General features: G+C 37.9%; 1 protein-coding gene across 2 annotated transcripts in view; it reads right to left on the bottom strand.

Moving 5' to 3' along the window:
- The window catches only part of FNDC3B (fibronectin type III domain containing 3B), a 316,784-nt gene that overhangs the window by 256,441 nt on the left and 34,141 nt on the right, over positions 1-26,202 (bottom strand). The gene's annotated exons all lie outside the window — the stretch shown is intronic.

Raw genomic sequence — 26,202 nt, 5'->3', positions numbered from 1 at the left:
AATAAACAAATCTTCAGAATTCATACCACTAAAGTTAACTGTAATTCCATAAAGCTTGTATCTTTTCCAATAAAATAAAGATTAAACAATCACCTTCACACAACCTGAACAGCATTTAAACAGTTTGCTTGCTACATGTTTGTTCTGTAGCCTGAGAAGAATATTGTCATGGACACAGTAGTAAAAGCATAGTTTGATTCATACTTTAAGAAACTTTCTTTCTCTATGAAAAGTACCAGTTGACTTCTAATAGTAAAAATCGATTGTGGGCCAGGTTTTAGAAAATTGTCGCAAACATACCAGAGAAATGTTGTAGCCATTTGTATACCATCATAAGAAAGGGGAACTTTTAGTTAAAATGACAATCTGACAAACTTACTGAATCACAGAAAACAGTTTTATTTTACTATGTTGTATTTGGGGCAAAGGAATTTGAGAGGTTACTAAGAAATTACTGTATTCTCTTTTAAAGCAATATAACTACCAGATAGCTAATGCTTTATGAGTGATTACAAGTCTCTGAATGGCTTCCAATATAAAATCTACGCCTAATGGAACTTATTACGACAAACCTTAGCGCAGCTGATTTATACTTGTTTGTGGCATGGCTGTTATAAAAAAGAAAAATCTAGAAAAGTCAAAATTTGACAGAGAACCATACAGCACACAAAAAAAGAGAGAAACTGCTTTCATGACCCTCCCCTCACACAGGTGACAGCCTTTATGCATTTACGTCATCAGTCTTCAGGACTGAGAACTTCCTACAGCGCCTCCATTTCTAAGCTTCATTCCACAAGATTTAGAAAGGTAAAGAGGACGGAAAGAGAGAGAGATCCGAAGAGAGAACACAACATGAAAAAAGAAAGTTGTGCACATTCCTACAATGAAGAGAAGGTCTAAATATCATTTATTATTTTATTTTCCTCATCAGAATATCTTTCCTGCCTCATGCTGGTTTTGAAAGGTAAACCCCTTGACTGGTATAGTTAAAGATCTAGAATCTCAACAATTGTCATTTCTAGCCTTCTGAGCAAAACTGAAAACAGCTTTCTCATAATAACTGTGGAAACACCAACCACATCAATAGAAAATAAAAGATTAAGACAAAATAGAAACACTGTGCATCTTCTTTAGCTCTGAAATTGAGAAAAATCTGCTTACCCATCAGCACACATCTGACTATTTTGTCACTTCCCTGCTACTGTGAGAAAAGAGCTTTTCTTTCCCTTCCCAGTAACACTACACCAGTGCCTGTGGCCCTGGCTTGACCATGTGGAATTAGCATGTGGCCACTTACGAACCTGATGTGGGGCATTGCCATTGGACAGGAGAGAGCTGGGGGTGGTTTTTGTGCTCTCCCTGCACTCACCCCTCCCTGCACACTTTGGGAAAAGTACTTGGTACCACACACATGAGGAAAGGTACTTGGTACAAACACTTGCCTTTGCTTTTTTGAAAATCAACTAAGTGTGCAAAAAAAGGATATGGAAGGGGAATACGGATTATTATTAGAATTTTTCACAGACCCTCTGCTAAAAACAGCTCAAAGAACCAGTGTGTTTGGCTTGTTTGTTTTTTCTTTTTAAACCACTATAGTACAGAGGTCCTGGGACTGAGTATTGGAAAATCTGAGCTCTAATCAGGGGTTTGCCAATAATTAGCTCTAAACTTGAGCCATTAATTTCTGCTTTTATAAAAGCACAAAATTATAGATTAGCCTTTAAGGTTTCTTTCTGTTGTTAACAGACTTTCAAACACCACTTCCTACCATGCTTACTTAACGCAGATTAAACTAAAGCTTAAACTCTTTTTAAACAGAAGTTTACACAAACTTTAAAAACCTGTTTGTTACTTTCTCTTGTATGAATATAACCTGATCCATCTGCATAAGAGAGAGGAAGAATCTAAGTAAAAAGCTGGGAAAAGAATGTATTGAGAAAACAGAACTGGTAACTGCTGTGTTTTCATGCCAATGCAATCTAATTTTACAGCTGAGTCCTATGCAGCCGGAAGACTCTTGCCATGGCTTGCCACTTGAATGAAAGACGGAGTGGTGATAGCTGTTCGTGCAGAAAAACCTCTTGAGACATGAGCAGTACCTGGAGGTATGCACCCAGCTGGTTGGTTGAGGCACAAATAGTCTGGAATTTGTCTTCTTGTCTGATATGGGTTCATTAGTGAAATTAAATCACAGTTGTCTGAAAAAGTTCTTAACCTTAAAAACATTCTTGTTTTTTGCATCCAATTATAAACACAGGAGACTTAAGCGGCAACATTTAAATCCACTGAGAAATCCTATGAAATCAACTTTTTTAGATTAAAAGCACCACCACCACCCTGGATTAAAATAAACAACGACAAATGGTTCGAGCAATGAGTATAAACAGAGTTGTCTGCTGTGCTCCAGAGAGGATGGAGGACTGCCACGTAAAACCCATAGGTGATTTTTTATTCAATTACAGTTGACATACGTATTATATTAGCTCCGGGTGTACACCATAATGGTTAGACAGTTCATACCTTAACAAAGTGATTGGCCCGATAAGTCTAGTACCTGTCTGGTGCCCCACATAGTTGCCACATTATCAGTGACTACATTCTCTATGCTGTAATTTGACTTTGCTTAAATCACAAAGTATGCCATGTCTGAACTCAAAACTACCGTATTAGGAAGGCACTATTTTCAGTGAGGGGGGCAGAGGGGGTCTGCATATCTAAGAGTTATATGTAAACATTATATGTAATCTGAGTCCGTGTTCATAATTTTCCATAAATATACATAGTTTACTTCCAGAGCCCCATAACACCCCCAAATCTTTAAGGAAACATAAAAATTAAAGGGAAAAAATTACATCACTGCATATATACAATCTTGGGACCTCAGATCCATACCCACACATAAGTAACAGCTCAGTTTTGCAAATACTATTAACTGAAAGGGAAAGGGGGTTCATCTATTTTTTAAAAAGTTTACCAACCAAAGGTTCATTTGCTTTGTTCATTGTTTTTAAATGGTATTTAAGAAGTTTGCAGATGTGATTAGACACGTTTATTGCAACATCTAGACTCCAGGTACACTCAGCACAACAATCTCACATCCCTTGCTGACGCCCCACAGTGACAGTCTAGTACCTACAAGGGAACGTCCCAAAGCTATGAGCCCTTGTTTGCACACATATCCAAGCTAACTCTGCCACCTACTTTATCTGAGGATGACAATAACTGAAAATGTGTATTTTCAGTGAAATTTGGAACTGTATGGCTGTTTGTTCATACTCCTTCTAAAGTACGCTGAACAAAAGGCCTGGAAAACTGTAGTATGGAAATAAAAAAAAACTCACGTCTAAGCTCTAAGGTCTAAGACTTCCGACCTCCCTACCAATCTACCTCCAAGCTGCATGGGGATGTGGAAAGAGGTGAGATGGAAAGTCAGAAGACATGCTCTTCTGCCCAGCAACAGCCCTCTGGCACTCCTGCCTGCCTGGAACCGCACAGCACGTTGACAGATCCCACTGCTTGTCAGGGCTGTGGTTCAAGATATTACTGCACAGGCTCTCTGCGTTAGTTTCTTCATCTGTAATAGGATGCTTTAACAAGACTTCTAGATTCCCCTTTAATAAAATCTGAAATGTATTTTATTACTGTTTTTTAGAGATGATGAATTCAAGTCCTATATGTGCAACCAATTGGGCACCTAACAGCCACACGCAACACCCTTTACTGGAGGCAAAGGGTGTTACGAGCACCCACCAACTGACTGCTTGCTTCCTGGGAAAGGTTTGCAGGAAGAGCTCTCGGCAGTTCCCGCAGCCTGGCAGGCAGAGGCACTGTGTGAAGCCCTCAGACACTCATGCTCACCGGCTAGGGGCTCCACAACATGCCTGTGAAGTAGGGGGTGTCCCCTTCTCCCTGATGTAGCAACTAAGGTTGAGAGAGGTTAGGAATTTGGCCACGGAGCCTCAGAAAGTGAAGGTAAGAAAGAAGTCAGTGCTATTACTGAGCTGATTGGAACATAGAAACATCTGGCAACGTAACACAGAAGCGGAAGAGCTGATGAAAGATGCACAGGTGAGTGACTTTTAAAAAATTAGATAAAACAAGCACACGGAACGAATTTCAAATAAATAACTTTCAAAGATACCCAATAAAAGTGCACTTCCCTCCTATCCATTCTCTAGTTCCCCCTTCCGAAGGCAACTGTGAGTTTTTGGTGTATCCTCACCAAGATACAGAAGTAATGATTTACAAAACATTTTTTAAAAGTAGCTTAAGGGAGGTTATCCTATATTATCTTATAGTCCAGATGGTTAAAAGTTAAGGAGAGAAAAAAACAGCAAAAAACAAATTATACATGACTAAAGTTATACCACTCCAAGGTGATTTTTAATGAGATGTGCCATAATTAAACACAAAAGCAAAATTACTTCACAATGGAGGGCAGCTTAGCAAGTTATTGATGAGGAGACTGTTAGAACAAAGTCTTTGGTACAAAGAGGTTCAAGATTCTATTCAATATCTTAAGAAAAGGACTTAGCTGAAAGGTACCTTCTAAAATACCATGAAACAAAAAAAGCTGAGCAAAGATAATCATGCATTGTTTTTCATAAATATTTTTGAGCACCTACTTTATGCCAGACACTGGTCTACAATTCTAGGATTCCAGAAATAAAGTCATGAGGTTAAACAGCATCACAGTAAAACATTATACTCAATAACTAAAACAGAATCCATGTTGGAAACTTCTGACAAAAACACACAAAGTCGACAGACCTCCACATGCGCTATGAAACCCTTCATCTGACATAAGCCCCCACGTCTAAATTTGGTTTCCCAGCTGTGGCCTCTTTTCTGGTCTTAAGTGTTCCAGAAGATAAATCTGTCTTCCAAACATACCCCCTGCCTTAATCTTTATCTCTGGTCAGGGAGATACTAGAATAGTTTCTTTAATCAGCTTGTACAAAATCCAACCATGTATTTTAACAAACTCAGTTTTGTTTAATTGAATAGATATTATAAAACACTCATTATAAGGAAAACACTGGTGTTTTATTCAATTTATACTAAAATATGTATTTCTGACATGTTGTTACTAATTTTAGATGTTGGTTCAAATATTTTTCAAAAAAATATCTGATTCTTTCCCACACCCCTGTTGGGGGGGGGAGGGTGGTGTCATCAATGAGAACAGTATATGGTACATTGGAATTTAGCTTATAAGCATGTTTTTTAAAACAAGCTATTTCTTGAAGAATCATGACAACTGATGACATTCTCATAAGCAGCTCTGTACTTCACTCAGTGCGATGGAACACAAAGCAAATACCAGGTGTTCCTTAGAGTTTCTAAGGCACTGAAACAGAAAATTCACATGAAGTGACAACGCTTAATAAAGAAACAAATTAGCAGGTGCAAAGACACATCATGTAAGGGAACATCTATTTATTTTTTATGAGATATGTATGCACCCACACTACTAATTCAGACTAACATTTCTGAAAACATAAAAATGTGGAATTCTTTAGAAAAAAAAACATTTTCTTTCTTTTAATGAAAAAAATCATCATTTGCCACAGCACATTAAAGAAATTTGTTTTAATAAATGAAAATGATAATTGGTGTATACATGGTTTATAAGCCAATGGATGAATCTAAATGTTTGAAAGCATAATGCTTGCCCTATGAATATTGATGACATCACTAACGACACTAATGTCATTTGTTAAGAAAATGTAAAAGGACTATATTTGTTTATTTAATAAATATTTAGGTTCAGCTCTGTTCAAGACAAACTCTTTTGTTCTGAAACCATACAAATTTCTAAATCTAAGGATTCTATTAACGGCTTTAAAGCCTTTCCAGCTTTAAATTTCAACTGCTACAACATGCATGGTCTGCAATTCAGTTCTCTAATTTCTCCTTATGTGAAAGCATGAAAGACACAAAAAATATCCTTCAGTTATTGTTATGGAAGAACACAGAAACATGAGAATGAAAAAGACAATGAACATTTCAGGATTATTAATAGTTATGAACTCAGAAACCCCACAAAAGGTCTCAGGAATACCCAAGTGTCCCCACACCACACTTTCAGAATCATAGTACCATACACCCTGCAGCTTAGATGTAAAAGCAGAAGAACATTTTAAATTCACTCTCTAATACACAAAGATTGCTGTTCTTAATTTATACTCTGTACATCCACAATTCACCTGGCAGTGTGTAAATAAAGAACAAATTGATCCAAACAGATATCCGAATGCTAGCACGCATTGCTCTCTCCAGAATTTCACGGTACACTTCATAAAGCACTTTGGTGAAACAAATTCATTTGGTAAAATCTTGAGGGAAGTAACCGCAGCAGGCTGGAGGGAAAAGGCCACGAATATTGAGGGCCAAGAACTCTCCCCTGCTGGGACTGTCAGCAAATCCAGTTCAAAACAGGGCAGGACCTAACTCTGGTAAATCCAGGCCCCTTAGATGGGGACCTCCGTCAATCTCTCCTGTATTCAAACTTATGCCCTGGATTCCCGGGTTGATCACAAGGAAATGAAGTTCAACCAAGGAAAATGATCAACCAAGGAAGTAAAGACAAATAATTTTGTGTTGCCATTCCCACATAAGAATCCTACCAGCTCTGGTCTCCAGACTGTTTACTGTTCAGTGAGCCCATTCTAAATCTGCAGATGATTTGATCCAGTATTTTCTAGGGTCACTAGTTTATTCTCTTTTGCTACAGCCTATTAGTCTTTCATCAAAGAACCCAAAAGTTTTCTGAGGCATAAGGAGAGTTCTTAAAATGAGAACCTCAAGTATCAAATAGAGACAGAATAATTAGTATGATGGTGAAATTCATTTCCTAGAGTAACAAATTAGCAAAATCAAAATATGCCACAAACTAATTGATTTACATTCAGCAAACACTTAAGATAACAGACATCCCTTTTATTTTTAAAAATAGATTTAACAAGCATATTAATTTTCCACTGGCCACTATAAATAACTGAAACTCCAAAACCTCTTTCTTTGCAAGGGCGTTCTGGCCAGTCACTGTTAGCCTGACCCTGAGTGGAATGTGTATTTACATTGCCAAGAGGCGGCATTGTATGCTGGTGGGAAACCACTTCTCACAAACCTCCCATTCAGTGGAGGGCTCCCACAATAGGTACTCACACAGGAAGCAGGCTTTGCTGAGAGCACCTCTGGCTGTTCCAGGGAGAACTTTCCAAGGCAGCAGGATGGTGAACCACTGTAAATGCTCCGTTCACAGGCCCTAACTGCCTACACTTCAGGGTCAACAAAGCGAGTGTTGTCCACAACCATTCCCCCTCAAGTCCTTCCCAAGGTGAAAGGAAAACTGTCAGCAATTCCATTTCATTTTTCTAGCTAATCTCTCAGGGCATCACTTTGTTAAAAAAAAATTACAAAGCCATGATGTTGTTTTCTCAAACTAAAAATACTCAGAGTAAGTTATTGCTTTTTAAAGCCAAATAAAAGGTGTTAATATTGAATATGCAGTTTTAAAAAACCAAAACTTCAAAGATCACTTCATTATCTCCACTGGAAACTCTAGTCCCTTGAATACTGACCATTTTGTTTAACTGAGAAGCAAAAATTAACAATAATTACTTTAACTTCTCAAATTAAAAAGTGGGCATTGTCAGCATCTTAATAGTAACGACTTCTGCACAGATCTCTGAGGAAATAACAATAACGGTACCACTCACTCATGCCATCAAATCAATCAACTGGTGGTGGGAAAACTACAATAAAAAAACAGGTTTTGTCAACTCAATACCGAACAACTGGTTTGACTCGCCCCCACTACTTGAGCATGTTAAAAAACACAACCTGGTTCTTTAAAAACTGTGATTGAATTCTCAACCTGCCAAAAGAGAGGTAACAGCTGCTTCCTATGGTAATATTTTTAGGCCATTAAATAAATTAATGATGTTAGGCAAAGGATAACTCCTCTGGCTTATTTTCTCTCATTTCTCTAATTAAAGGACTGGACTCCATGATCAAAGTCCCTGCCAGCTCTAACAATCGATTTGGGTACAGCAACAAAGAATATCACAATTAACACATATATCTTAAGGGTTCACTGGAAGTCTAATACTTAAGGCAGTCACCGTAAAATAAAAGGTATCTGTACCCATTCCAACCATAAATAATACCACTTACTAGCTTCAGGAAGTTACTTTTGCAATACAGAAAAAGTTGAAGCAGAAATACCACAAGGAAAGGCTCACAACAGAGTATTTAGTGAAATGTACTCAGAGTATGTATGCATATATAATTGCTGAAAAGACTAAAATGAAATAGAACTAAAATGTTAACAATGGTTAACCTAAGGAATGTGAAATGAGTTATATTTTTCCTCTGCACTCAATATACTTTTAAAGTATCCTACAATGAACATCTCTAATTTTTATAATGATAAAGCTTTAAAAAAACCTGTAATTCAATTTACTTCTTACATCATGTGATTATTTAAATTTTTGTGATGAGACACTTTGAAACCGCTGTACAGCATAAAGACCTGAAGAATATGAGTTTACTCAAGTCTCAGAACTACTTCCCACCATTTACACCACTGAGTGTGGGACACAAAAGTGGAAGAACCTCTGTGCTTAAGTAAGACTTGGTAATGTTAAAGAACCAGCCCTCAGGTCATGCTTGCTTAGTAATCCCCAGATTAGGCATGCTCACTAGGACCAACCCAAACATTTTCTTTTTTTAAGTAAGGGAAAGGCAGGTTCCCCAGCCTTACTTTTTTTTAGATAACAAGCACTCCAAAAAATCCTCTTCCGACTGCCAAAGTGAATCAATAAGACTTGGTAAAGATAAACTAATAACAGAAATCTGCTACATACTTGCTTAGCTGTGCTAACTATGCTAGTCCCTAACTAGCACAAAGCCTTAAAAAAACAAAAACAAAAACAAAAAAAAAAACGCTGGCTATGAAAAGTAGAGTGGGGTCAGAGAGTTCCCCTGGGGTTGGCAGGCCTCATTCTCAGTGGATCAAGTAACTACCCACTCTTATCTTTGTGGGTTTTCTCCACCCCACCCTCCCTCAACGGAAACCTTCTAAAAATATTTGTCCCATATTTTTATTCCCACATCCCATATACTATACAATATAGTACATGTTCACTCTAGGAATCTGGAAATACAGAAAAGCAGGAAGAAAGTTGCAACTATTCATAATCACATCACACAGAAACATCCTCTTAAAATGGTGATGTCTTGTTGCATTTTTTTCTATGCACGTGAAATCTATAGCGGGCAATAGTTCACACAGGAAAGATCTGCCTATTGTTTTTATTTTTGATATTTTATAATTATAACAATGATATTAACACCTTTAAAAATTAAGCAAGAAGTTGTTCCTAAGTCACATTTTCAGAAAAGGTGGCAAAATCTCCCTCTAGGGTCCCTGATCTTAGCAGAAAGATAGGGGACCAGGGAAACTAGGACACTCACCTGGCATGCCCAGTGCGCACCCAGGGACATGATTCCTGCCTACATGATAGCAGGTGACAATGGCATAATACTCTTAGATTGTGTACACGTATTTAAATAGAATTATGAAATGAATGATCCTCACAAATTACTATAAATTCTATTCTTTGTTTCTATGTTTATATGTATGGGCTTCTAAAAAGTAAAGTTTTATTCCCTACCTCCTAAGAGCTATAGAATGTCTTTTGTTAACTGTTCATAAAACCTCCTTCACACTATAAACCTGCCCTGTTCTCTCAGCAGAATGTATATACCACAGTCATGGCACTTTACCACAGAACACTTAACCCTGAGCATCCAGGTGTATTGCTGCCAGTAAAACTACTAACAAAGAACCAGACTGGCAAAGTGCATGATGTGACTTAAAGTATCTTAGTATAAAGTATGAAGACATACACTGCAACATAAAATAGTAAAACGCTGGAAGCTGTTTCATCCATTCAGTAAAAGACCATGCAACCAATTTTAAACACTGTAGAAATCAATCTGCTAACAAAGGAAGATGATTACAACACGGTGTTTACAGGAAAATAACAACAGAGGGAAATAACAGGTTAACAAATAGAAGGTCTATGCTGTGGTCTTGTTTTTGCAAAACCAATATGTTTATTTTTCATATAGAACAAAATAGAGTATAACCAAAGTGTTCACAGTGAATATTGTGAGGCAGGTAGAACGACGAACTTTTTCATCAACACATTCTGATATTTTTAGTGATCCTTTGGTTGGGGAAAAAAGTGTATGGAACATAGAGCATCTTAAGGGCAACTTCATCATACTTATCAAATAATCTGATGGAAAAATGAGAAACAAATAATGGCTATCTGGTGAATGACAATCCTATTACGCAAAACACACCTTATGACTTCCTGATATGACTCACTGATTGTGACAGTCTCACCTCTGTGCGATAGCTCACAGGTGTGGTTTCCCCTTCATGCTGGGTATAGCTGGGCTTACCAATAGTGACAGTGAAGACTCTGACCCTCCACCGCCTAGAAGCTATGTCATTTTCAAAATAATATCATAGAATCCTACATCTAAAAAGAAACCTTGGAAAGTTCAGCTGTGACTCAGACTTGTATAATATCTAAACATCCCTAATAAGCTGACTAGAGGCTTCAAAGCATCATAACCCAGCATTCTTTTATTATACTATATCCTTCAGTTACTTACCTCAGGATTTCCTCTCTTCGTCAGTAAAAATACATTTATTTAGAATAACAGGATGATATGAACAAATATGGTCAGAATTAGACATAACTGTCTCTGAGTCAGTGAAAAATACAAATTGTTGAATATTTTTAAGTCACCACTATTGAAAGGATTCTTCCTTTGATAAAGTCTGCTACCCTTCCTTTTTGTTACCGCCATTACCACCAGTAGCACCTTAGTTTAGGAATTAAATCAAATCACTTCTAGATTCTGGAAACATCCGGGACCAACTTACCCTGCCTACCATCTATCGTCTCTCTTCTGTCCACGATAACCTGCATATTCAGGCCACTTCTGCGTTTCTGGAACATCACACTCCCACTAAGCCACCACTTCCTCCCTCACAAACCAGTGATTCTTCAAGAAGCTAGAGAGACGGGGGACGAGGGCCTCCGCTCTATTGGGAGAACGCAACCGACACCGCTAACCACTCAGCTACTGTTTCCCCAGGCGGTGCAGGGCCTGCTGCACCAGAATCGAGTGCGGAGCTTGTTTCAAAATTTAGACTTCTCACAAATGCTCCCAGTAGCATTACCCACAAATGCTAAAAAAGTAGAAACCACCAAGCCACCATTTCCACTTTAGAATAAAATGTGGTATATACATACAATGGAGTGCTATTCGGCACTAAAAAGAAATGAGGTGCCAGCATGTGCTACGGCATGGATAAACCCTGAAAACATCCACGCTAAGTGAGAAAAGCCAGTCCCAAAAGGACACATACTGCATGACTTTCTTTATTTGAAATGTCCAAAATAGGCAAAATTTAAGAGACAGAGGTAGATTGGGGGTTGCCTGGGGCTGGCTGGATGGGTACGCTGGTGGGGTGGGAAGCAACTGCTGATAGGTAGTACAGGGTTTCTTTTAGAAGGTACAAAAATGTTCTAAAGTTTGAAAGTGGTGATGGTGGTATAACCCTGTGAATATGATAAGAAAAAGTATATATTAAATTCTAGATCTTAAATGAGCAAACTGTATAGTACGTGAATTAAAAAAACTATTTAATAAAAAACACAGATCCCTTAATTCAACCTCAAAGCTACTAAATCAAAATCTCAGAGAGATCTGGATATCTTCCCACTGAATAAGGACAGGTGATGTGCATTTCCACTAAGCAACCAGGAAAGTCACAAGTACACTGAAGTAAACACTGCCTTAGATCCTTCCCAACATTACATACAGGCTGTGCAGGTGGCCATCAAATAACACAGGTTTGAACTGTGCAGGCCCGCTTATGCATGAATATTTTTCAATAAATATATACTCACTCCTCCATATGTTGGGGTTCCACAACCATATATTCAACAGAAGTTAGAAGACAATATTTTCCATCCACAGCTGGGAATCAACAGATGCAGAGTCCCAATTGTAGGCTTTGATTTAACCCATTTTATTTATACAAGAGGGAGCTGAGCATCCACAAATTTTGGTATCCACAGGGGTCCTGAAACCAATCTCCCAGGGATACCAGGGGATGACTGAAATTTTGGGGACATGGATTTTTGACTGGCTGACACCTCTAACCCCTGTATTGTTCAAGGGTCAACTGTTTATTATATTCTGTACCTCAAAAACCCTCCCCAGGGCAAATAGGTCCTCGGTAGTCACCCTCCCTACATAAAGGCATTTCCTCCTCTGCCCACACAACACTCCCTTCTAACCAGGGTCAGAGTCCCAAGGGAGCACGCAAATGCCCGCCTTTGCTCTTGTTACTCTCTCTTCTTTCCTGAGACACCCACCTGTTCTGTCCAGGCCTTCTCTGCTGCTTTAAAGCTACTTCAACGTTACTCGGGTTCACAGTGAGCTCTGCTAAGAAACCCCAGGCCTCCCTATCCACAAGTGTGAACCAAGGATAATGAACTGCTAGGCTTTCTTCCCTATCTCAGAGTTAGAGCCTCTCCAAAGAAAGACTCAAAAGAAATCCAAGGCAAGCTGTCTTTCCTCCATTCAATCACTCATTACATCCAAATAATGTCTTGCACAACTTTCTGCCTGATTAATGTATGGGGAAGTTAAATAACTTAAGGATTATTTTTTTAAGCTGGAGAAAGGGTACATGTCAACAGGGCCTCGGGATACTGGTATAGGTTCTGGCAAATGGTGGGGGCCAGGCATTTGATGAAGTCCCTGGTAGCTGCAGTCTAGGCACAGACTTCTCGGTTTGCTGAGCTACGGATGCTGATCTTGTGCGTGGGGAGACCTGTCCTTTCTATACTGCTGCTTCTTTTCCAACACTAGCAGCTCCTATCAAAAGGACCTGTGCTGTGCTTTGATTCTCCTTTAGCAATCATGGCTTTATGGCAGCATTTGACAGAACAGCTGATCAGGTTAGAGGTGCATTCCATGGTTGAGAAATGCACCCATCTCGTGACCAATCTGCAAAGCCATTCTCTGAGACAGTCTAACGTCATTCGCTACCACCAGACCTCTTCCCACCCCCATGCCCCCACCAGACACACACAAAAGGTCAGTAAAATGCCAACCACTCCAGGTGATATTTACTGGAAGCAACACAATTTTGAAAGTGGCTCTTCAGTAACTATACTTTTCAATATGAATAATACTAATTCCCCATGAAAATATGTTTTAAAAGGTATTTTCTATTAAGAGCCAAGGTTCTGAAGAAGCTAATAACTTTTATGCCACAATTTATAGTTACAATATGCATTCTTATATTTCTAGCAATTGTAGTGAGAAAGTTAATTTCATAACGCTGAGATTAAGATGCACCAAAACAAATATAAACACATAATATACATATATGCATATATGTATACATACTTTTTAAGAGCACTAGGAAATTAGAGTGTTTGATACTACAATGACCAATTTTAAATCTGTAAAATATCTGATTTCTATAATTTCTAACTTTTTTTTCAGATGTTTGCAAATATAGGGGATATACCCACCTTTTCTTCAGATTATACTGTCTCACTTTTCATATTTTAATATTATAAAGACACAGTAAAATGTTAGTAACTCAAATTAATTGGGAAAAGACCTGTATAAATATATGAAAAGAAGCATTTGCCAGAACAAATTTTCTTGTGACTAAAACTTTCAACAGCACTGCCAAGTGGAACTCCTACCTGCTCTACTCAACAGATAAGACATACTTAGACCTTGAAAAATTGCTACTTTAAGAAAAAAAATTTCCCAAGTACCTCTGAAGAGTTTTATGACATTCTATTCCCTCTTCCTGGTCCCAAACCCCAGCCTTATTTTGCTAAATTATTTCCTGGCCAATGAAGAGATGACCAGGATGAAAAATTAAATCAGCTCTATTAACTTCAGTACCCAGGTCAAACCAGATAAAGAATGATTTGGTCTTAGTTTTGTGAGCTAGGCTCTAAGTAAGGATATCATTTCAGTTTATTTTCACAACCCTATCCAGCTACATGAGAAAGCAAAGTGATAATGGATACTACATCAGAGAATCAAGAAACCTGAATTATTCTGATCCCACCAAGAACTATTTTTGTGCTCCTAAGCTCAAATCTGTCTCCAGCTCCTTACCATGAGCTGTCCGGCGAGGTTTTTTCTCATATGTCCACTCCAATCCATTCAGTGCCTGCCTGGAATGCTGAGAAAGACTGACTGCCCAGGTTCAGTGACAAGAGATAGAAGTGAGGAGATTCACGTCATGTACTTACCATCCATTGGTTAGAAAGAGCACCAAGGACCCTCCCACTCAAGGGTTCTCAGTCAATCAAGAACTGCAGTAGCAGAAAAGAGGAAGTCTCTTATCTGTGCCTCTAATTCTGCATTTCAGAGATGATATTAATGTCTGAGAATTAGATTAATGGAAAAACATTAATATACAACAATTCAGGTATTAGATTAAGCACACCTACTCAACTCATTTAACAGACATCACATCTGACATATGTCACAACCACAGCACTACCACAAATGAGTGATACATGTTGAAATCATATGTGTGACTGAAGTAATGAATATTGAATTGACAAATCCGGAAATTCATTTGGCCCGTTGTTCAAACATTTACTGGGTATCTTGTGTGCCTGGCACTGTGCAGACACTGGAAATCTAGTTTTGCATATTGGGCTAACTTTGTAATTGAACTCAGATCTCAAGAGACCTTTAAAGAGTGAATACAGAGTGAGATTTTCAAACCTCCATGACCTTAATCTTTATAATACAGCCTTATTGGAATCTTTTTTTCATATGTTCCAAGATCCTTCTGACAAAGATATTAAGATATTGCTATAACTGAAATTATACTCTAGAATCATCATACTGCTGAGGGCTTAGTAACTCTGACATTCAACTTGTGTGTGGTATGCGTGGCTACCTACTCCCTACCTTCAATCAAGTGTGACGTGGTACTGGCTGTCCCAGGGAAATCCTCTAAACCTCTGCAGACAGCTGTGCTACATCACATCCTGTTTCCAGCAGTCACTAAGGAAATTTCCTCACCCCTAATGAATTCTTACTGTTTCTTCCCCAAGGTAAGAAAACCCTGTGGTAAAACAGCTTGCCCCTAGTCTTATATTGTGCTCCAATAACATGCATTCTAAAAGAGTTTTCATACATTTTTCATCCATATGTTTAGTAAAATATTAGGAGTAAAAAATAATTTGTTCTAAACTAATTTTTACTTTGCAAAGTCCTATGGGTATTATGTACTCATTTTGAGTTTCAAAAGCTCACAGCATATTAAAAATCCTACTCATTCAAAGCTGAAATTCAACACCACGACAAGTCAGTTCTCTCTCAATGCCTTTTCTGTCCATAAGAAAGCTAATTTCCCTATCACTTGAACCAGAGCCCTGAATATTTATTACTTGGCCACTGTCTATACATCTTCAAAGTCTCACTGCTGGATGAGTAAAGATATGATTTTTTAATGCCTTCTATACAAACTAATCACTTTAAGTATTACATATTTCCTATGAGAATGCTGTTAACACACATAATGAAATCAGACTCTCTCACAGCAGCTACCTTTTGTAGAATTAATTTTTAAAATGGTTTTTAAATGATCAATTACATCTTAAAATATAGTTGTGAAGATGCAGAAGTGTGTGATTTGCTGTATATAAATTATATTTCAATTCAAAAAGTATTTCACAACAAATTCTAGCACTGGACACTTTAAAAAGTATTTCACAAGGAATTCTAGCACTGGACACGTGGCCTGAAATCTGCATGATATGAGGAAGGGGGATCTCAGCAGCGATCCAGGGACTTGGATTTAAGCTCCATTATATATACCAGCTGTGTGGTTTCGGTTTCTCAGAGCCTGCATTCATCTGCAACATGAAGTGATTGGACGAGATTACCTTCAAACTCCCTTCTAATTCTAAATTCTGTGATTCTGATACAGCAATTTCAATGATTTGGGATCAGAATCCTAAACGAAGATCAATTTAGAAAAAATTTTCCCTAGAAAGTGTCTTGTTTAGCTACACATCTTTAAAGGAAAAATCACAAGAGCTGTACAACACTCATTCAGGTCACACCTTAAATGATAAGCATTTCTAGGCTGCCAGCTCTTCCAGGAACAAGATGTAGCAAGCACTTCCCTGGCTCTAAGCTTCTTTGAAATGTGAATGGCTGAAGTGATGAATGGTAAAAACTTCAAGATCCAAAGACAGAAGTAGTATATACTGCACTATTATTTCTTGCTAACATGGACTGCGTCCTACAGACCTCTTGAATGAGGTTTCCAAATTCTAAAGGGCTCTCAAATTCTCCTGCAAGCCTTCGAGTGGTATAAGATCACATATGGGAAACCACTGAATCCCTGTAGCCCCTGGCAAATAGCAAAGATTCCAAATCATATTTTTACATCAGCATTAACTTTTCCACAATGAAGGTCTGAGTTCCCTTCCAGCGTGTTACAACCTATACTAATTTCAAAAATACCTCATCATTTAAAACTTGCAATGACTTTTTTTGTTTTCTTCTTCTTTTTTAATTAAACCAGCAGCACCTTGGAAACTGTCTAACCCATCCATATTTTTGAGAGGTCATTTCACTGATTAAGGAAAGGGTAAGTAAGGTCTCTTGACTCAGATTTCTTCAGATTTCTGAATATATTTTCTACTGAAGTTCACAAAGGAAACCTAACCAAGTCATAAGCTCTTTACAACACCCACACATGCACACCCACTCTTATCAAGTTCCAAAATGTTAATTATCCCACTGCCTTTCCCCCAATTCATCAGCGTCTATCTGCAAAATCCCAGCCCTGGAAACTACTGAGGCTCTCAGGGAAAACAAGTATTATCTACATTAATAACAGTAAGTCTCCAGAAGAGACATAGCACCAGGAAAAGATGACCACACCTAAGATGACGACAGTTCAGCATGGTAGAGTTATGTGCCTTCACTAGAAGCATATTAGCTAAAATTGGAAATCAATAGAGATATATTTGTTTTCTAAACAGAAGAAAGACACAAAATTATCTTCTACATTCCATCTTGATTCTATACTAAATGTTAAGTGTGTCACCTGACATCCCTATAACAGCAGCCTGGAAGAAAAGTAACTGCAAACCCAGGTAAATACGTTGAGAAAAATGGATAAACCCATATGGACACCAGAAATGACTATATGTGGTATCTTTGTTTTTTCTAAATCCACCCAGGTGAGAATTTCCAAAGTATATGCCACAGAACAAATATTCTGCTTTATGCTATTATGTCTTATATAAGAAGTAATCCTACTATCAAAACTCTGTGTTCAACAGCCAAGGTTCTTTAATGCTGGTCTTCAAATAATTGATAATATAACACACCGAGAAACTCTCCAGAGTCAACTCGTTTTGAACACACAATCTTTTCTCAGGACCAACTGTTCCCAAATAATGTTCTTTGTATAGTACTATTCTAGCTACTTAATTATTTTCAACTCACCTAATAAAATTATGTGAAATCTTTGTTCTATAGAGATTATCTAATGATAGAAAAAGTTATTAGCACTTCACTCACAATTTCTTCATATAAGAACTTAGCCCAATTTTTAGGTAGAGTCAAAGAAAATTGGCTCCACTAGTTTACTCCATAATCAAATAAGCAACTCATGACTCTAAAGGACTGATTGCATAATCGTATGCATCTCTATAACAACAAAATATAAGGCACATTTCCACATGGAGCATGGTTTGAAATTGTCTATTTATTCAAATTTCCCCTAGGAATAGTATGCCATTTGTTCTTTCTGTTAAAAGAGATCCAAAACTTAATTTTTAGGTCTTTAAGGCAACAACAAATCTAAAACATTCACTTTTCCTGGATAAAGTATCACTTTTTCCAAACAGAATGTTTTTATAAAATCTTTTGCATTTCCTGCCATTATTACAAATGGGGGGGGGGGCAGAGCTCTCAAATAAACAGGAAATCATACAAATAGAGAATATATACCTTAAGGTCCCTTTGAATGTTTTACCTGACCACCAAGCAATGAGACCATGCACTTTCAACATCTAAACCAATGATACAATCATAGTTCAACAAAGGAAGCATTTTTTCCCCAGATTCACATTCTACACTACCACTTCCTATCAAAGCATGGAAGTTGTTCCCATAAGTCTGAGCCACTAACTCTTCCTTTTGCATACCATCAGCAATCTTAACTACAGTCATAAAAATTATAGACCAAAAAAACCATAAAGGTCTTAAAAAAATCATCACATCGTATTCAAATGCCTCCGAGAGCCAAGGACATACTGTAATGTGAACAAGTGAAGTGCCCCGCCTTTCCTTTTTTCCTATTTTGGAAAACATGGCCACAGAGAAATACTTCTTCACATGTAAAATGTAAACTGTGTACAAGGTGGCAAAAAAAACAACTGACAGTCATCTCAGTATCCAGGAGTCAGAGAGAGCGTGGTGGGGGGCTGCTGCTAACCGGAGAGCAAATGCCCTGCCTAAACTCAGTGAGCTGATTGATACTCAGCTCAAGATTTTCACTCCCATGCGGAATGTAGGCTGGCACTGCCAGACTTCAAGAAAAACCAAAAATATTGTTTTATGTGAAATCCTTTAATTTTTCAATGTTCCTTTCAACTAAAAAATCTGCAAAGCCAAAAACAAAATCTGCAGTCCACATTCCCCACCAACAGATTCAATCTCATCAAATCATGAGTCAATCAGCAGTGCCTAGAGATGTCTGATCACTTTGCCAAAGCTGGAAACGTAATCGAAGCACTGAGTCTCATCAATTTATAGCATCATGTATATACCACATGTTGATTCCTCTAATCACCAAATTTACTGAGCTCCTAGTATGGGTTAGATGCTGTTTCAGAAATTGAAAATTGACCAGTGCACAAAGAGAAAAATAAGACAAAAACTCTTGTTCTGGAGTTTACATTCTAGTAAGGGGAACGAACAATGAACATAAGTAAGCTATAGGGTGTGTAAGAAACTGACACTTATTGTTAAAAAACAAAGCAGGGTAAGTGGAATTAAGAGTACTGCAACATACTTAATGTCTCACATCTTGCAGAGGTTCTGTTTGGAGGCAAAACTTCGCCTAAAAAGTTAGGAAGCCTACCATGGCCAACGTAACAAAGCAAATCAACTTTCATATGGTTAAGTTTCCTTATCCATAAAGTAAGGATATTGTTACCTGAACTCTTAACACCTACTATTGTAAGACAATCTCTAGCTACTCTTTCAGAAAAGTGAACATAATATTTCAGTGATAGAATCATAGTACTGTCTAATAAATCTTTCTAGACACTCAGAACAACTCTTAAATGCCCCAAACACTTACTAGATTCTGATTCTTCAAAAGTAGCAAGTAGCCACTAACATCATTAACATTTCCTCTCCTTTCCAATGGTGAGAGATACATAGGCCACAGAATCGTGGCAATGTCTACGAGCTTTGACCTAGGTAGGAGAGAGTGTGGTGAAAAGGAGAAGGTTTTTACTTTATATATCCCTATTGTTGTTTTTTTCTTTAAAGAGAGCAAATAACTATTGTAATAACCACCACCCCCCCACCAAAAAAAAAACAAACAAAAAACACTAAGGCCACAATGCAGTGGAGAAACAGACCTACACCTATGTCTGAGTCCACCTGGCTACCACTCATTTCACAGAGGATGTATGTATTTAACAGTGTAGAAACAAGATTTGTAATTCCTGATGCTTTGGCTGAAGTATTGTAATAAGATGTCAATCTACAGAATTAAAACTAAGTCCCTCTTATTTTCCTCCCATTTTCATTCCCGATTAACCGGCACCTACCATTTTCTCTTATAATGAATTTCCTTCCTAATAGCTACATAATGTCTTTTGCCCTGTGGAGTTGCTAGTACTGTGTTTTAATCATCTCTTTCTAATAGCACATAAATAGACATAGTATATGATTACAGGATATTATCATTATGAGACACCCTCCATGGGTCTCTCGTCCTCCCGGGTATGCTAAAAATGCATGCCCCTGACTGTCTGGTGTCCAGGCTATTTCTCAGAGTTGCCTGCAGTGAACAACCCTGACATGTCAGGTCTCCCCCTCCGGACAAAGAGCAAGTCTGTCTACTGCATGCTACAGAAACAGTGGGTTCCCCCAAGCTCAGCGTTCCTCAGCAGAAGCACACTCCCCCTGTGTGTGCAGTTCCATCTGGATAGTTCCTGTCACCCCTGTGGGACTTGGGGGCAAGGAGAAACCAATATAAGTACACTGATGTTCATGCTGTTTATGTCGCTCACTGTAGTGTAGGAGTCCCTTGTCTTCTGCTAGTGTGGAGGAAATAATAAAAGGGTAACTATCAGCTTAGGGTAAAATCAATCCCCAGATTTAACAATGGCAAGTTAAAGCATCATATATTTATTCAGAGATGTCATTCTTGATAAGCTTACATACAACACTTGCAAACCTTCTCTCCCAAAATGCTTGCTTCATTTCTTTTGTACTTGATCACTAATATATGCAAATATATACAAGGGGGGACCCCAAAAAAGACTGGAATTATCTTCTGGAGGGTGTGCCCCTTGTAGTACAGACTTCACCTGCTAGCTGAGTATTCTGAGAATCTATCTGTATCAGTGTACCAGCTGGCATTGTTGTGAGAGGCAGCATTCAGCTTCAGTTAATTTTTTTTGACTCCTTCAACGTGTTTGCCCATTTCATGATGGGTGATTTATGAGCACATCTGCCCATGTTGCGCTGCGTGTTCAGCCGTTTTTGACCAGAAGTGGCATGACCCCTGTGAGCCACCCTGACTATTCATTCACCTAATCTCACCTGGAGCAACTTCTGTTTCCCCGCATGAAAAAAGTCTTCAAAAGGAAATGTTTTGCTAATGTGGAAGAGGTGAAACAAAAAATGGCAGAAGCACTAAAAAGCATCAAAATCAATGAGTTCAAAAACTGTCTTGAGCAGTGGGAAAAAATGTCTCAATAGATATATCACATCAAATGGAGATTACTTTGAAGGTGACTAAAGTTTAAACATGTAAGAATACACAATTTTTTATAAATAAATTCCAGGATTTGGGGGGGGGGTCCCCCTATGTACATACTATAATGAAATATCTCATTCTGTGTAGGTTTCAGAAATAAACTCCGATGGAATCCAGCTGTCACTAATTCATTAGCTCTTACTTCTAAATGAAGAAACTAGAGTGCTATGTCTGGATCTGAACCCAGCATTTCCAGTCAAGTCTCCCACCTTCAGTCCCTCAGCACAGCCCAGTTAAGAAAAAGCAGAGGGTCCTGCCTGGGTGGTTCAGCTGGTTATAGCATCATCCCAATATGCCAAGGTTCCAGGTTTGATCCTTGGTCAGGGCACATACAAGAATCAATCAATGAATGCATAAATAAAGGGAACAACAAATCGATCTTTCTCTCTTTCTCTTTCTCTCATTCTCCCTCCCTCTCTTTCTCTAAAAATCAATAAATACATTTTTTAAAAAGAAAAGAATTTTTAAATAGAAGAAAACAGAGGAACTTTTAGGCAGAGTTCTAAAAGTCCAGATTAGGTCAAACTTTTCTGAGCCTGAATCTGTTTACCCATAAAGCAAGAGAGCTGGGCCAAAGGGACTCATCTCTTTTTCCAGTAATAGCTCTGATGATTCTACATTCAGCCTATACATGGGTGAAACATTCTTTGCTGCTTTGTTCAGTGCTAGAGTAGTTTATGAAGTGTAGTCCTGCTGAAAAGCTGGAGAATGAAATAGATGTCTTCTCAAGATGCCTCCTGGCCCTCTAATCCCATGATTGCGCTAATAATGGAATTTGGCTATCCTTATAATTAGAAATGTAGCTTGCTGGTCACACATCTGGATCAGATAAATCTGCACAAATAGCATTTCACCAGAAGCAGAAATGCCAAGCATAAAACAGCTGTGTTATTACATCAGCCTTGCAAATAACAAGGCTGATACTAAGGAATACTATTTATCCATAGAAAATAAAAGACTTTGCAGTCAGGAATAAAGCTGACTTTATTCAAATTATTTTGGGGTGGGAGAAATGTTTATAAAAGAAAAATATATATATATTGGTAAGACTCCCATATTAATTTACAAGACTGGTACAGAAAAGAATTCCCACACATTAAAAAAACCTCAAATACCAAAACATTATTTCCTTATTTCCTGCAATCCTAGTTAATGATGAGCTTCATGTTATTGAACTTTTGTAAATGTATCAGGCTCCCTGACTTGCATGTCAATATATCACATGGAACCATGAACCTAATCCACAATTAAGTATTAAAGTGTCAAATGGACTCTGGGAATATTCACCTCCATAGAAAATAAATGTGTTTCAAGTTAACAATTAATTACACTCAACCAGTGCTGGATAATATGAAACAAGAGGAAATTATTTTCCTAAAAAGAAGTAAAAGCTCTCCTTAGCCAATTAGGTAAGCATTAACCACCGTACATACACTTTGAAGCACATTTCTTAAACCCCAAACCCTAATGTGCTCTGAGGAATAACTGACAAAAGGCGTGACTAATGGCACACAGGTATGAACACAAAATCTGTCACCTATTACCAACCTTACCAACACAGCCCCTCAACCTCCTAACTTACAATACCTCACACGATTGTATCTTCCACACTGAAAAATATATTCAGACTTCGAGCAATAACAAGGTGTCAGTAAAAGTTCAGTTATAAAAAATGCACCACTCTGGTGTGGAGTGTTGCTAATGGCGAAGGCTGTGCGTGTTACAGGGGCAGATGGGCACATGGGAAGTCTCTCTAACCCTCCTCTGATTGTGCTGTGAATCCAAAACTGCTCTAACAAAAATGAAGTCTTTAAAAATGTGCTCAGTACATTATCAATTTAGGAGACAGGAAGAAAATAACATATATCTAGTCAATGTCCTACATTGAAATGCATGTATGGCATAAGATCCTAAGATTTTAACCTATAAATTGTAAGACTTAAAATAATCACTTCACGTATAAAATCCAATTATGGAAAAATCACAATACGTATTAGCATGACTACCCTTATCTCAAAATCCAGACTCAAATCAATGAATTTTGTGCCATGTAATGGAAAAACACAGGTCAGAGAGTCACTCAGAAAAAAAAAATACGCCAGAAACCAGGGTTACGTGTCCGATTAATGGAGAAAACAGCTATGATTGAAGAAGACAGAAACAAGTGGAAGACTCCAAAAGACAATCTGCCTCTTACTTCACATTTTCTAATATTTATTGAAAACGACTGGTAACAGTGCCTTTGAACCATTCCTGAAAGGAATACAGATGATTATAAAGTGACTAGTAAGATGAATTTTTAAAAAAAAGTTAATAAATCACAGCTTTCAATGTTTATATACCAAATTTTAAATGAAAACCTTAGACTAAAATGGCACCCTGATGATCAGTTAATGACTTTGCAGAAGAGTTATTAATCAACGATTTCTAAACACTGGGACACAAACTTACTCAGCCACAGTTCTTATCTGATTCTCATTCCTAAGGAAGTTACTATATGGAAAATGAGTTAGCACTTCAAAACACCTAACAGGTAGATTTGGAGTCTTTAATAGACACAAACACACATTTTATGCATAATCATGGCATGTTTTTGATAAATGCAATCAATAGGAGATTCACAGTCTAACCTCGCTTTGGGGCCTGGAAGGTCTTTACTAAGTAAATGTCAACTTTGGACTCATAATGGGCATATCAGTGAACTACCATCAAACTACAGGTGAGAGGCGGGCCTTCTAGCTTCATGCCAAAGTGAAACAGCAGGTGGGGAGATTTCATCCCTTCAAGGATACAGTCAAAATTCTGAATATTTGAAAGGATGTCTTCAATTGAAGGGTGAGAACTCTTAGAATAAGGTACCTGAACCATAATCAATTTCAATAGTCAATTTATGAGACATCCAGTTTCCTCTAAAGCCCTGAGTGCAAGGAAATAAGTGAAACTAGGCAGTGCCCACCCCACTTTTTAAATAATTCTTTCAGGTAACTGAATGTCATTAGCAAAGGCCTTAGAGTGAAGCATGAATTTTTATAAGATAAGGTTTCTGTTCTGAGATTTTTCCATAGTTCTGTTTTCTTAATTTAGGGGTTTAAAAAAGCTCCTAATTCATATTTAAAAAATAATAATAACTAGGCTATTTACCAATCTTTACCAATCTTCTTCTCTTTCTCTACCCTCTATTATTTAAAGTCATTCTTTTTCAAATCTGTGATTTCAGACTTAAAAGGAAGCATTTGAAATTTTGCACAGCCACGTAGACAGGATTTCAGTTACCGAGACTGCTGAATGTACACCAAGTCCAGCAGTGCACAAATCCACTCACCCACCTTTTTAAAAGAAAAAATATAGATTTTCTGCTTCTATGCCTTTCAGTTCCCAGAACACTTTTCTCACGGCAAGCAGAGGCCCCAAAACAAGGAGCAGTGCCAATCAGAACTCAGCCTCCCTCCCTTCCCTCACTAGTACCTCACTTTAAATAATAATGTCCTATCTTTCCTGACTAGAAATTGAATTTCATCATCTTAAAGGATATTGACACTTTGTAGCCATTTAGGTATTATTTCCACAAATTTCATTGTGTACAGGACTGAGTGCTAAAATGAGACCCCAACAATGGCAACAAAAGAGTAACTCCAAAATACCTCTGCTTTGGTGGTAAAAATGTACTGACTGTAAAGTTTCTTCCCATTACCTTTTGTGTCAATACTTGCCCAATGCACTTGACAATGTGTACTCCCAGGTTTCTCCTCTCATTAAACTAGCAGGAGCACTTGGAATCATTTCCAGCTCCCACTACAAAATCCCACCAAAGGCAAACAGCTGCTTTGCAGGAAGGCAGAGAGCCACTCTGGATTTAACAGGCACGAGGCCCTTGCAAATTCCACAACTTCAGATTTACTCATTTATCCCAATCAGCACAGAACAAAAGACACTGAGGCTTCATTTCAGTGTCTACACTAACTGTGTACTTTAATGGCATGACATCTGTAATGCTGAATACAAAAAACCATGATTCACATTTTTTATATCATGTCTTCCTAAATCTGGGGAGGTGCTGATTTACACAGCTGTCAATCTCTGCCAAGGCTCTACAACACACAATTTCTGTAGGATACGGGTTCTATTATCTCAAAGGTAGCTAAAATATCTATGTCTGCGCTTACATTAAAAAAAGAAAAGAAAAAGGGTCAGTGTGTCAAAATGTCAACGTACACTCAAGTAAACACATTCCCATGGCAATCGTGTAACACTGATCACCAGAATTTCCTGTGAGAGGCTGCCTTCAGCAGGAATCTCCAAAAGTTAACCTGATTTGCCTCCCTCACTTTAGGGAATGCCCCTCAAACCAACGAGCACACAGAAGACACCGGGTGGCAGCAGGCAGAAAGTTATTTTCAGAGTCAAAGCATTTTGTACAGATTGCCTTCAACCGGGGAGGCCAGTGTTTTCATCTTCCACAATGCACACGCTTCAGTATAGTTAAATATGTACCTTCATCCACCTGCTGCTTGGTTCGAAGAAGCTAGGATGCCAAGACAAGGTAGACTTCTTTACAATCTGAAATTTACGACTTCCAAACAAATGAAAATAAATACTATCTACATATATTGTGATATTGGTCAAATGGGATTCCTTTGGAGGACACCTATGCTCACCCTCCCAAACTCTAAGATTTCATTTACACGACAGTATTAGGAGATAGCTATCTTCACATATGTAAAGGGGGGTGTATTTTAAGAACTAGTATGAAGCGCCACCTCATTTTAAAGAATGTCAAGTGGAAGTTCCCCAAGTTTAAAAGATGGTATCTAATGCGGGTATTAGTCTGAAATCACATAACTAGACATGTTCTCCTTTCTGTGTATTTTGTTTTGATTACTATTTTTGGCTTTGAGTATCATTCCAGTATGAAGATAAAAATGTGGTTTTTTTAAGGTTACTTTAATACTAATTGCCCAAATTTTTTCCAGTCTACCTTTGTGAACTTAATTTACTAGGCAACTTAACAGTACTCAAGTTTT

This window comes from Phyllostomus hastatus, unplaced genomic scaffold, assembly GCF_019186645.2.
Source record: "Phyllostomus hastatus isolate PE091 unplaced genomic scaffold, TTU_PhHast_1.1 phas_contig_86, whole genome shotgun sequence".
Lineage (NCBI taxonomy): Eukaryota > Metazoa > Chordata > Mammalia > Chiroptera > Phyllostomidae > Phyllostomus > Phyllostomus hastatus.
This window is presented reverse-complemented; position numbering and strand designations above follow the sequence as displayed.